The sequence below is a fragment of the Triturus cristatus genome, chromosome 6, assembly GCF_964204655.1.
Source record: "Triturus cristatus chromosome 6, aTriCri1.1, whole genome shotgun sequence".
Classification (NCBI taxonomy): Eukaryota; Metazoa; Chordata; class Amphibia; order Caudata; family Salamandridae; genus Triturus; species Triturus cristatus.
In genome coordinates this window covers 1,117,928,442-1,117,941,871 of record NC_140589.1, presented here as the reverse complement: position 1 = coordinate 1,117,941,871, position 13,430 = coordinate 1,117,928,442, and the positions used below count along the sequence as shown (strand labels likewise).

At 45.8% G+C, this 13,430-nt stretch overlaps 1 protein-coding gene across 3 annotated transcripts in view; it reads right to left on the bottom strand.

The window, feature by feature from the left end:
- The window catches only part of PSEN2 (presenilin 2), a 575,466-nt gene extending 565,214 nt beyond the window's left edge, over positions 1-10,252 (bottom strand). The window contains exon 1 of one of the 3 annotated variants that reach the window (XM_085611985.1): positions 9,897-10,252. The gene's annotated coding sequence lies outside the window, so the exon portion shown is untranslated. The remainder of the gene's footprint in view (positions 1-9,896) is intronic. The other 2 variants (XM_085611987.1, XM_085611986.1) reach the window with 2 other exon arrangements.
- Positions 10,253-13,430: the final 3,178 nt, after the last annotated feature.

The following is a 13,430-nucleotide window of genomic DNA, read 5'->3' as shown; positions in this document are numbered from 1 at the left end:
AGGTCTGACCTGTCCTCTCACCAAGTTTGAGGTCAGAATCCCTCGTGGGGACTGTAATACCAGAACCCCTGTGCACCATATGCTTGTTGGCATTTCCCGAACAAGTGCATTGGGCTACGAGTAGCCCCAACTTCTGGTATCATTTTCTATAAAGAACTTCGGCCTCTTGGCGCTGAGTGCTCTGCAAGCTGTTTTGTAAAATCGCTAGAGGTCCTCTCGCAACTCCTAATTCTCCGGCCTTGAGGGTCAACTCTGCTTGGGCTCCCCCGGTTGCTCCAGGCCTGCCCTGACTCCCCTTGCTGTGGTAAGTATACTGGACCTTGATGGCCCAGACCGTAACCTTCCTTGACCTTCTTCGTGGGTTGCCGTTGCAAAGGCTTGTTGGTGCTCCCGCCAGACACCAAACCCTCAGCACTCAACATCCTTCGGGAGACAGCTCGTATCCGGCTCCTGGTTGTCCTCGACGTCTCCCCGTGGCTGCAGATTCAAGGTCTCCATAAACACACCTGAAGCACCCGACCTCGGTGGGCATTCGACTACCAAGCCCCTGGTCACTCCTGAGCATCCCAGACTCTGTCCACTCTGCTTTCAGGTTCCCTTCATCAAGAATCCACCTTTGGGTTCCATCGGACACTTTTCTTCTTTTTAGCAGTGGCATTTCCTTGAAGTCCTCCATTGAGATCGACGGCGGTTTTCGACACCACTTCAGCTCTATGCACTAGGCTTCTCTGCGATAGGTAACTCTGGTACTACGGTATCCACAGGTGGGGTGGCTCTTCAAGCTCCTATGATCCAAAGGGCTTCCTCATAATCCACTGGGAAGAGTCCTTAAACACTAAAACTTCAACCACGACTTCCCCATAGAATTCGACAGAGCATGCAGTTGTGTTCCCACACTGCACCCATCCTCTGTGGGGTCCCTATCTACTCACCTTGGGTGGTTCCTTGGGGTCCCAGCGATTCTACGTGCTCTAGACACTGTCTTGACTGGAATCGTGGATCTTATACCACTATTTTCGTATATGGTTTGGGGCCCCCTAGGGCCCATTATGTATTATTGCTGCTTACTATTGTTTCTGTGCTACAGTATTGTGTGCATTGTGATTATGTTTGTGTAGAAGATACTGCGACGTACTAGAGAGTTTTATATTAATAAATACATATTTTTATAACTACTGTGTGGTTCTCCTTCCATTTAGCCAATACTAGAAGGTTGAATTCTGGTAAAACAAGCTGCTTAACATTCCTTCAAGACTAAAGCCTGAAGGCTGCTCTCCACAGCTACCACTTGGATAGCTTTCAAAGGTTATCTTTGACCTCGTAAATCACCATAAGGGTTGTTTGGACTGGTACAGGGTGCCCACTTTAATTAGTGAACAGCATATACCAGGCCAACTTCTCACATGGGCCTGTACCTTCCATGAACAATCTTCATGGCTCCTCCGTTTTGTCTCCCCCCCCCGCCCACCTACAGTGAGCCACTAGGGTGGCCAATCGTGCTGCATTTTGCAGATATGTCTGGCAAGCCTGGCACTACGGAACCCCAAATCTCCCTCTTTCAGCCCTTTTTAGCCAGAAAAAGAGGTGCCTGTAGGTGGCTGGGAGGGAGGAGCTGAAGAACAGTAGGGGTCTTGCACAATTCAACTTAAGAAGTATGTACAATTATAGAGAAGTACGTAGAGTCACCTGCCGTTAAACAGCCCTGAATGTGTGAATGAATTCCATGCAGGGGTCCTATACTGTGAATCAGTCTTCAAAGTTTAATTATTTTATTAAACCCATTTCAAAGAGCTCACAGATGATCAGATTGGAGGAGAGAGGCCCAGGGAAAATATGATTTGGCGGGGGGTAACATTGTGTTGAAGCAGGAGACCAAAGGCTGCAGCATACTGCTGCTTGCTTCAAAGGTGATACATTTACAACTATATTACATTATGTGGAATATACAAGACTGGGTATTGGCCCCACTTCCTTAGGTAAAATAACGTTCAATGTATCTTTTTTAACCAGCAACTTTTACATGGACTGCAAATATTCCCAATCTTGCTATTAAGTGAGCAGAGGAAGAAATCGAAATATGCTGCACACAATTTGGCCGACTGCAAAGGAAGGGATTAAAAACCATGATTCCATGTTCCACAATTTCAATGCAGCGATTATGGTGCCAAGGCAGAGCTATTTAAAGGCATGGGCAAAGGGGGCAATTGTACTGGGTAGCCTCATTCGAGGGTGCATTGAGGTACGATGATTGGGACAATCAGAAGTCTCTCTCTCTCTCTCGTCTGACCTTTTCTTTAGCTCAACCTCTCTCTCTTGCTCTACCCAGTTTCACCACTAACTTGGTCTTTCTGCCTATCCATTAAATCACCCCTCTTTCCCTTACTCTCTACCTTTCTATAACTCACTAATCTCTAGTTCATCTTTACCTCTCTCTACTTCTCTACCTCCCAAGAATTTACTTCCCTCGTCTATCTTACCCACAGTTTCCGTTTTCCCCTTCCTACCCCCATTTCTTAACTTCATGGCTCTCTTCTCTCTATCTTGATGCAACTCATCTCTAAGTCACCAATCACCAAATCTTGGTCCTTCTCTCCAACTCACATCTCTGTCCATCCCACTCTGACTACTTCTAAAGTCACGCTAACACCCTATACCCCTGTTTGACTTTGTCTAATCTAACTCTCCTTAGTTCTAGCTTCTTCTCCCACACCTCTCGGCACCCCAGTGCTCAGTTTCTGTCTCACCCACCTTTATTTCTCCTCCCTCTACTTTGCCTTTCTCTCATCTCTCATTTCATTTCTCCATGTCTCACCTTTCTTTCTCCTCTTTCCACATTCCTCTATTTCTGACTGCTCTCCCTACCTCTTTTCTCTTTACAGTACACATTTCTCTCTGCTACTGTATGACTCATTATCTCTCTTTCTCCAGCCCATTTGTCTCTCAGCTTCCCCCTCTCTCTCTGCATCTAAGCTGACTTTCAAACCTTCAGCCCTTTCTCTGCCTTTCCCACTTTCACTCTACTTTCTTTACCTGTCTCATGGATCTACACCTCACATCTAATTTTGCACTCTCCACCCCACCACTCTCTCTAGCTTGCAACTGACTATGATTTTCTCACTACCTCACCTATCTGCCACTACCATCAACTCATCTCTCTACCATACCTCTATCTCTCACCTCCTGATGTGGCCAATCTTTCACCAGCTCTTAACGTTTTCTTCTCACTGTTGCTATCTCTCTAGCTCACTCTTAAATCTTACCTATAGCTCTACCTGTCCTTGGGTCTGATTTAGAACTTGGAGGATGGGTTACTCCGTCACTAAGGTGACGGATATACCATAGCCGAAATATAAATCCCATTATGTCCTATGGGAATTTATAGTTCGGTGGACGGGATATCGGTCACCGTTGTGACGGAGTAACTCATATGCCGAGATCTAAATCAGGCCCGATTGCTTAACACCATGAAACACTCAGATGAATATATACAAATTTCTGAAAGCTAGTTCGGCTCAGACAATCCAATGCCAATAATAAAACAGAGTTTTAAAAAGTAATAAAACAGCTAAGATTATATCTAAGAACTGTATCGGCAAAAGTCTATACCGTAAGATTTGACGGCATGACCCGTCATGCATGTACAGATTTAAGATTAGTTCAAAGCCAATCAGATAAATATATAAAATCATTTAAGAATATTAAAAAGCATAGAGTTACATCAATTGCATGGTCAATGCGTACCTCCTACTGATCCACATTTTGCCAATAAATTTAGCAACAGCACAGACAATTAATATGCTAGAATCAGATTTTAGGATACGTAACGCATCACTGTGACAGCGTGTGCCTAGCTGTCTACAAGCAGGAGCTATCCACCTAGATCTCAAATAGTGATACCTAGGACATGCAAAAAGGATGTGACTAATGGACTCCGCCGCAAGAGAGCAGCCTGGACAGAGCTGGGATCTGGAAAGTGGAAAACCTGAACAACAGTGCTGACTTTCTGTCTAAACCCGGCTGAAAGGGGGACAGAATGTTGTTGTCTTCTATACAAGTTTGAATTTTCATAAGAAGTGCTCGGGCAAAGACCTTTTGGGCACTGTCAATCAGGCAAATGGGTCTGTAATTCGAAGGCAGTGAGCGATAACCCTTCTTAAACACTGGGATTACCTAAACCCCTTTCCATGAGGATGGAATTGCAGAGCCAGTGGCTATTCCGTTGACCAGGGTCAGAATATACAATGACCAATTCTCAACGTTGCTGAGAAATAAGTCACCAGGGATGGCGTCCGGTCCGGGGGCTTTAGATCTAATAATTGCATTAATACTGGATCTAATTTTGGTTAGGGTGAAAAACCCATCAATCTCAGGACAATCATAAACGACTATTGGGTCATCGTTAGCATGGACAGGCACCCCAGTATATAGAGACGAGAAATGATGATGCCACTCCTCAACGGCAATATTATTGTCAGGTGTCTGGGACCTATTTTCCTCTCCTGTAGTTACTAGAAGCCAGAAACGTTGTGTATCTTTTTTCGCGCAAGCTTCACTGATCAGTAACCAACATTCTACTTCCCAATCCTTTTTGGCATTAGAAATCGCTTTTTTGTAGGATCACCTGGTTTTCCTCACTTTGATCACATTATTTGAACGAACTGCAGCGGCCAGTGGCTTCTAATGGCCCTGCACTCTCGCGTGTACCAAGCAAACTGTGATTTTGGGCTTTTTTTCACCCCTTGTGAGCGGCTTTGGATTATAAAATGAGTAGCCAGCAAGTTAAAAAAGTTAGTGTGACAGTCAGCAATCTTGGCGAGATCACCCGGAGGTTCAAGCAGACTGAGCATCAGTCTATTGCTAGCCTCCAAGTTGGTGTTAATTAGGTCTAACTTCTCCAGGTCCATTGCTTCACATGCCCATTTAAGCCTCCTATTATCGTTGGTGGAATGAACCACTCTGGTGACCCAAGTACTCACAATGGAATGTAGGCGTCTAGCCCAAGGAGAGATTAAAGTTAGCTCGAGGGGATTATGATCGCCGTTTGTAGTGGACCCTACAACCATGTCAATAACTTTGGGCCATAGTCTCAAATCTAACAGAAAATAATCAATTCGGCTAATATTGGTGGTCGGATTAAAAGTATTTGCTCCTGCCCATTGGCAGCCCTCAAACCAAATTTGAGGATTATTGCTTTGAGCTGCAGAGCCGTTTGGGACCATTTCCTAATAGGAGTAAGGTCCAAAGGGAGAATAAGCCATAACTCCTCCTCCTCCCTACTACCACACAGGTCCTCCTGTCCAAGTGGTTTGAAGGTGACATTAAAATCCCCTGCGACTATTAATGGTAATTGGGTATTTCTAGCATCTAAAAGGTTCTCCAACTCCTGGAGGGTGGATGAAGTGCTTCCCGCTATTGCCCCTCTGGCATACACATTGAAAAGATCCACCCCCCAACCCATCCTCTGCCCTCATCTGGACAGCTAGTATATCTGGGCTGTTAGTCTTGAGTTCTTTGACAGAACAGTGAAGATCGATTTGGATTAGAATCAGTAAACCCCCAGCTGGGCACCCAGATTTTTTAGTGATCGCAGGGTGATGGTGTGTGATGTGCCCAGAGATAAAGATGGGCGAAGGGGACCATGTTTCTTGTAGAAGGCAGATGTCATGCTTTTCTATGTATTGGGTCCAAAGGGCAAGTGTGAGTTTTGTTCTCTCCCCAGCAACATTCCATGACAGTAGGGTGAGTTTGGTCACGTGATCTCTATTACCTAAAACTACGGGGTTTACACCCACTCCCATAACTCCTCCCTGAGATCCAATCCGGAGTGCCGCGGGATTGACCCCTCACTGTGGCCAATTGATGCGGTCAAGCACCCTCAGCCGGTCGCAGTGTGCAGGGCAGTGACTAGGGGTAAGATTGAAGCATCAGGGTAGGTGGTCTCAAGAGGATAGGAGAATATAGTGGAAGGATGTAATATAGAGCCTGATGACTAAGTTTGGCATGCAAGTCAATCGAAAATCGATCCAGGGCTCTGCTGATGTGCTAGACCATTAATAGGTGGCAACAGTGGGCGATATTTGATCTGTATCCCCGTGTGAGTAGAAGGATTGAACTTAGCTTCCAATGCGATTTAATCATGGGCAAGGTTTGCATCACCAAAAAGCAGCTCTATAGAGTCTGACAAGGAATTAACTCCATTAATCCTTTTGTCCCCATAGATGTCTTCTCTGATTATTGAGCGACACCCCCTCACACTTTGTATCCAATGTATACTTTTATTGATAAAGGAATCTTCATTTTCATAACACATGGGTGTCGATAATCTGGGAACATTAGTCCGAAAAATACCCTTGGGGGGGCCCTTGTGGTGCAACTTGCCTGCTAGGTATGGCTGGACGGAAGCGAGCATCAATGGGGGGCGGGGGGAGGAAATTGGGAGACCACTGGTTTGCAACAGGCCTGGTGTGTGTCTGCAGGCAATATTAAAATCAGACGTAATATTCCTAGGCAAAGGGTCAGAGGGGTTCTTGCGGGTGGAGTTTACAACCAGTCCGGGAGTTGGAGCCATCAAGCTATCAGTAGTAGTAGTAGTAGTAGTAGTACAGTTTAAATATTTTGCAGGAGGCTGCTTAAAAAGTTGAGCTTCAGTAACACCTTTCTTTATTAGCAATTTAATTTTATCCGTTAACTCTTGGACGGCCTTTTTCAGTAAGTCCACCTTGGACCTCAGATCAACTCAAGACCCCTCAAGACCTGATCAGTGGTGGCAATCTAGCATATGAACCGTGCTAGAGTATCTCTGGGCCCTAGGTCAACTCTCGTTTCCTGACTCCCATTATCTATACTGTGGGACTCACCTAGGACCATCCCCACTATCACCGGAGACTCAAGTATGTGCTGGAGTGGGAGAAACCTATTTGAAAGTATAAGATCAGTAGCTAATCAACTGAAGCATTGTCAGAAACCCTAGGAGGAGGTTCGGAACTTATCACTTCCTCAGCCTCTTCTACAACATAGTTTGAAGTGTGAGACACTAATAAATGGTTAGGAGAAATTTTTTGTGCTGCGTGTTTTAGGCTTTCTAAACTTAGATGGTATATGTTTAGGGTGGCAAGACTTAGCCTTAATAACGTTATTGGGTGAGAATGGAGGGCAAGAGTGACAAGGGGTCAGGGGTAAATCTGCTGATGGGGTTAAAATATCTTCGCATTCAACAAGAAGATTGTCTATGCGATCAAGAATGCAATTACCATCTGCTGAGTTGCGTGCTTTGCTGGTTGTGTTGGATCGGTTGTACCCCTCCGTCCCTATTTACTGGGTCTCTGGTGTTCCTTTTCCCTATAGAGATTATGTGTGGGCTTGTGTATTTAAATCTGTAATGTTGCCAGAGTTACTACCCCGAGCCATTACTTACTGGGAGTCAAAGCTACTATACCCAGCATAAAGCCTAGGTAACCCAGAAATCACAACTGCAATAACCAACAGGAGCTGCTGTAACTGGCCACTGTCCGCGTATCGCTGTACCCAATTAATAAAATGTCAATAAGATGTCAGTTCTGAAATATATCTGCAATGAAATATAGGCGTGGGTCGGTAGTTAGACAGTAAATAGAAAACAAGCTAGCATCAAACAGCCCATGGTATCCAGAAAACAACCCAACTGAGCAAATGGCCCGAGACCAGATGTTCCGACTGGTATTGCAGCTAAAGGGGGCCAAAAATAAAGTCAACATTAGAGTCAGAATCAGGATAGATTGAACTCACAGTTAGTTGGCCCGCAAACTAAAATAAGGTGGTCCTGCCCTGCCTCTTCCTGACAATGACGGGCAAGGATGGGCCTGCCCTTGGCCCGGGCTTTGCCCGGGCGCGGCCCCCACAGCGCAAAGACGTTGGCGCTTTTTAGCGCGTCGGGGCAGCCCCTTCGCCAACCAGTGAGCAAGGCTTCCTGGGGCTTGAAGTCCCCCACTGCTCCAGTGGGGCTGTCGGTGTTTCTGCTGGTGGGCTGGGCAGAAGGAAGAGATTGGCGTTTTTTAGCCCGTCGGGCAGCCCCTCCTCCAACCAGAGGGGAAGGCTTCCTAGGGTTTGAAGTCCCCCACTGCTCCCGCGGTGCTGCCGGTGTTTCTGCTGGTGGCCAAGGTTCACTGATCAGAAACCTGTGCAGCCATGTCCAGGCTCTCTCTTCCTCCTGGGGTGGGCAGGTGCACATTTGGAGCCTGTGAGGTTTGGGCGGGTCTGTGAGTGTCTGAAATAGAAGAAAACTGCACACATAGAGGCCTTCCTCCTCTACACAGACAGACGCTCCTTCCTCCTCTGGACAGACAGAAAAGGGGCCCTTCTTCCTCTGCTGCAGACTGATCAGCATGCAATTTACATTAGTAAAATAACTTTAATGTTCTTTCCACCTTTTAATTTGGGATAATACATAGTTTCTTTTTTATAGTGTTCAAACAATCAGGAAGCCTCTTCAGAGCACCAATTAAAACAAACAATGATCATAAATCTTATAGACCCCTGCATGTGGGTTATATAGGAAACTACCAGGGCTTTAAGTGGGCCGCGTCTTGCCGGTGCTAAGCACTGACAGATTTTTAAAGGGGGCCTCGAGAGGGGTCTCTATCGGGCCTTGTTTTGTGCCCTGGCACAGGCGGTCCGTTTTTTTCTGGAGTGCAGAGACAGCAGGCACATCGATGTGCACGTGCTCACTTCTCACTAGTGAAGAAGTTACGGCATGACGTCAAGCCAGGTAAGGGTTGTAGGGGAATGGAAATGCTTTAAAGAGAGTCATTTTCTCTCTGGATTTCCCTTCTCTTTTTTGAAACTCAAGAGCAGCACATTGTCGCGGTGTCACGGGTTTTTAAGTGGAAGCTTGTTCAACATTCTATACACGCATAGTTGCTGCTTATGTATCTTATGCAACTAACAACCATTGACAAAGCCAATAGCCTGGACTTGTTGTAGGTATGATGTTACTTGTTCTATCATCTATCTGGACGCAATGACAGAAACAGCAAAACACGGGCGGCATACTATGCTAAGCACAGATTTTTTACCTTATGTGTTATAAGACACGTCCTTAATTACATTGTTCACGCCTCTTTTTATTAGGTCTTGGTTCCTGCTTTTGGGCTTCAACGGGTGGCAAGCTTTGGCGCTGAACACTGGTTGGCTTTCACCACGCAGAATTAATGAGGCAGGGCGAGTTATTTTTATTTCAGGGTTTTTTCATGGAAGATCATACTTGTGAGTAAAAGACATTCTGCGGAACACGCTCGTCACTAGTCTCTCCATTGGACTGTTAATATGAAATGGTTTCCACCAATAATTTGGTGAATTTGACTCTTATGCAGGCAACTCACCATATTGCTGCACCTGTGCCATCTCCCTAGTGTGGCAATGGGCATAAAGTAAGGGGGAGTATGCCTTCTAGTTTATGGTTTTTTTTGCAGACTGATATTCGTGGTGCTGCATTTATTTATCATATTAAAGGCACGACTACAAGTACCCGAGCGCAAACAAAAGAATGTATAGATCATCACATTCAACAACGTACAACTTCGGAAATCTGGATGTGTCGTGACCCATAGTATTTCCTGGGTGAGGTTGGAGAGTAGTTAGTATTTGTACCTTACCATTTCTCACTGAAATGTCGGTAGTGGTGGGGGGTCTCTAACTGCCTTCTGTGGTGAAGCAAGTATCGCATCTTCCCTTCCAGAAACAATCCTACCCAAGAGCTCTGCTGGTTAGGTTGCTGACCGGTCTTGTGTGTAGGGAGTACTGGAGCCAGCTGCGACAAAACTCTCGAATTGCAACTCACTCAAATTTGGAAGGCATCACCCTCCTTTAAATCGTATGAAACCACCTAAAGCATATGCTTTTACCGACCTCAAATTACTCACCCTCGCAAGAAAAACGTCGTTTTCACGATCTCTCACAGTCAACAGGTAGTGAGACGTGCGTGCTCAGCAGACGCCACTCGCAGGCCAGAGGCTTCCCCGTATGACTCCTAATCTGCGCCACTTGCCTCACGCGCTGCTTGATTTTTGACAGTAACCGGACCGGCCACTGACACCGTATCGAACACAAAAGTAGTAATCTTTTCTGTTGGAGAAGCATATGATCAGGAAGTTGCAAGCTGTCCTTGCGTTTCACGCCTCCTTTCCAACCTACGTTGCTTAGCTGCAAGGTGAAGCTTGGAATTAGATTGGTGGAGTAAGGAAGGCTTTCAACTCAGAGAGAGGGTTGGATTCGAAGTGAAATGCAAAGATTGAAGAAAAGAAGCACAAGTTCTAAACAAGAAAAGGCCCCAACAAACCTACGCCTACATAACGACGGTGATAAGCTAAACATGAACAATAAACTAAGGGTCATATGTACTATAGTCTTTTTCCCGGCGTAGACACAGAATGGGTTAGACCCTTTGATATATCTGGCCCTAAATTCCTATATAAACGTTATAGTGCTGATTTTATAGGCTATTTTACAGGCTAGACAAGCTAACTTTACTCAGTGCTTTAAGTGGGAAAAAAAAACTGGGGGTGCTCTAAAAGGGGCGTGGTTAATGTCTTGAAGGGGCGTGGCCTATCCGAGTAGGGGCGTGGTCTAAATCAAAATAACTAGCACTGTGTGCTTAAGAAAATCATGAAGTCACATCCAGCAAAGGATAATAGAATAGGCAAAAAGGTATATTTATTAAGTATAACCCATAAAAATACCAAACACTTTAAAAAACATGTAAAGAATATTTATATTACTTAGAAATCTATTGCAGGATTCCCCAAAACCCTCGAAGATATTCAGTGTGTTTGTTTTGCTGGGGTTTCTCACAACAATTTTCTTCAGCAGACCTTCTACCTTTTGCAAGCCAACTCTTTACATACAGCTTTGGGTCAAATGTTTCAAATGGAGGACCATTGAGTTTTATCCATAGGCATGAAGATTTTTCCATTTTCTTTCACACACGGCCAGATGACATAAATTGAGGATTTCTTAACTGTGACCTTTATCTGTCACATGGCTGTAGTCCATAATTATATACTTTAACTCCTGTCAATATTTTAGTAGGAGGACACACACAATTTTCTTTTGTTAAATTCAATTCATGCTAGATGTGACATTAATTTTTGTAAAATTACAGTTTATGAATCTTATCCTTTTTCAGCTCAGTCCAAATGGACTTCAGTACCACCGCCATCGAATCGGGGAATGGGACCGCTGGCCTTCAAGGTGGAGGCCCCACGATAGGCATTACAATGCGACTGCCACTACGGTGTTCGCAGTGCCTATCTTTTACATTGCAGCAGGTGCTGCTGGCTGCATCATCCGCCGCAAAGTAAAAAAAAAGGAACATGTTAAATATATCGGTGCCTGCCACATGGTTCAGTGATATGTTGTGGGGCATCATAGATGCCCCCCAGGACCCATGTCTGAGGGCCAGGGGTAAAGGGGCCTGCTACGGGCCCCCAATGTCCCTTTTGCCAGCATTTCCATGGCAGGTGAACCGCCATTGATAAGCTGGCGGCTAAGGGACATCGTAATCCCTGCTGCAGTGCATGGTAGGCACCACCAGCATTGTAGGAACCACGAGCCCCTCCACCACACCGGCGGGCTCAAGAAGCCCGTCGGGTGCATGGTGGTTGGTCTGTCCGACCGCCAGGTAACCACCCGCCATTGTAATATGGCGGGCTGTGACGCAGTCACCAATGGCGGTGGGACCGCCACCGACGGGGTGACGTGGTGGTCCCACAGCCATTATAATCACCCCCTAAGTTTGGTGTGCATGCAAATCCTACATTGCCAACCCCTGGCAAGTTGCACTGCTAGTGCTGGAAAAAGGCCAATGGAGGTACCAATGGGTGAGGTGGACTGGCCTCAAGGGTCTTGTGACCTCAGTGACAGATTCACTGTCGATCTAGGATGTGCTTCTTCATATGCCTGCCCGTAAGACTGGAATTGAACTGCAGTATGGATTGTGGTGGACAGGTCCACCTGCGGGTGCTAAGACACCTGGGCTTCTAAGGTCTATCGGGCCTTCTAAGGTGTAGCATCGGAATAAGCTCTGTCAGGAGTGTGGTATGGTGAACTGGTCATGAAGGTCTGAACATGGTTCTCCAGTTCCAAATTCAGCAGCTCTGGCCAGAGTGCCACATTCTCTCCCACACTGAACACCATACTGCCCCACTGAGAGAAACTCGCACTGCCTTCAGCACAACTCAATTGTGCTGCGACTAAATTCAAATTATGCACTAAGCAACAGTAAAATGCTGCCTGAAAAAAAAGGAATAACACCCTGGAAAAAGCAAACACTCATAGGGAATGCATGAATAAGCAAAGCATGCGAACTGTAATCAGAAAAAAACATGGTTACATTAACGGTTTTAAACTCATTATTCAGAAATCAGTAAGTGATTTTGCCTGAAAAGTTCAAGACATGGCTACAGGACCAGGAAGGGACCCCTTTCAATGTCCATTGCTTATATCCTTTCAAAATGTATGCAGTTTGGTTTAAAAAAGACCACATCCCCAAACACAGAGCCGCATTTTATAAGCTAAAATAATTAAAAAGTTGGAAACGATCATATTAAACGTTTCCACTCTACCCATCAACCAGGTATTGCAGTCCCTTTAGGAATGGCGCACTTACCCACCCTGGGAAAACAATGTTGTTCAAAGAAAGAAGATAAAAAGAAACTAGCGCTTTCACTGGCAAACTCTGTAAAGTGGCGCTAATGTGTGTGGGTGTAAATAACAGTCTGGCCTTTCTGCTGTCCACTCTGTATTGCTTTATTTAGGTATTTAACTATTTTTTCTCTCCATTCCGAGGATTTCTTTTCAATCGAAAACGGTCAGAAAATGAGGACATTTACAGACAAAGTGTTCAGCCTTTTTTGGATCAATTTCACAGGGGAAAAAATAAAGAAAAGGAGAGGCAAGAGAGAGTACCTTAAGAGCTGCCTCTTGAAATCAGCACGTAAGCAGGAGCGAGACAGAGACAGAAAGAGATGGAGGAATAAAGAGAGGAGGGCAGCCGCCAGAGGCAGGTCAGGAGTAGTGGACACGGTCCTTGCCATGAAGGAAAAGAGACAGCGTTTATTTTTTCTCCGTTCTCTGCCCTTCCCAGAACGGCTGAGCCTTCCTGCAGCAGAACAAAAGGCAGAGGGCGGGTGGCCTCTGACTCCAGGCAGGTCAAGTGCAGGGCCATTAGGTAGCGCTTTCACGTGCTAATGGCCCTGTGATAACAGAAGGGAGAGGGGAAATTCCTTTGTCCCCTCGTCCCCCCCACCCTTGTCCCCCGTGTCCCCCCCACTCCAAAATCTGGGGGGGATATATCCCCCGCGTCCCGCACACTTCCTACGCCCATGAGTGCAGCAACAGTGGGCAGAGTCTGAGCACCGGCAGTTTTTTTTTGGGCCTTCAAAACGGGTCCGAAAAAA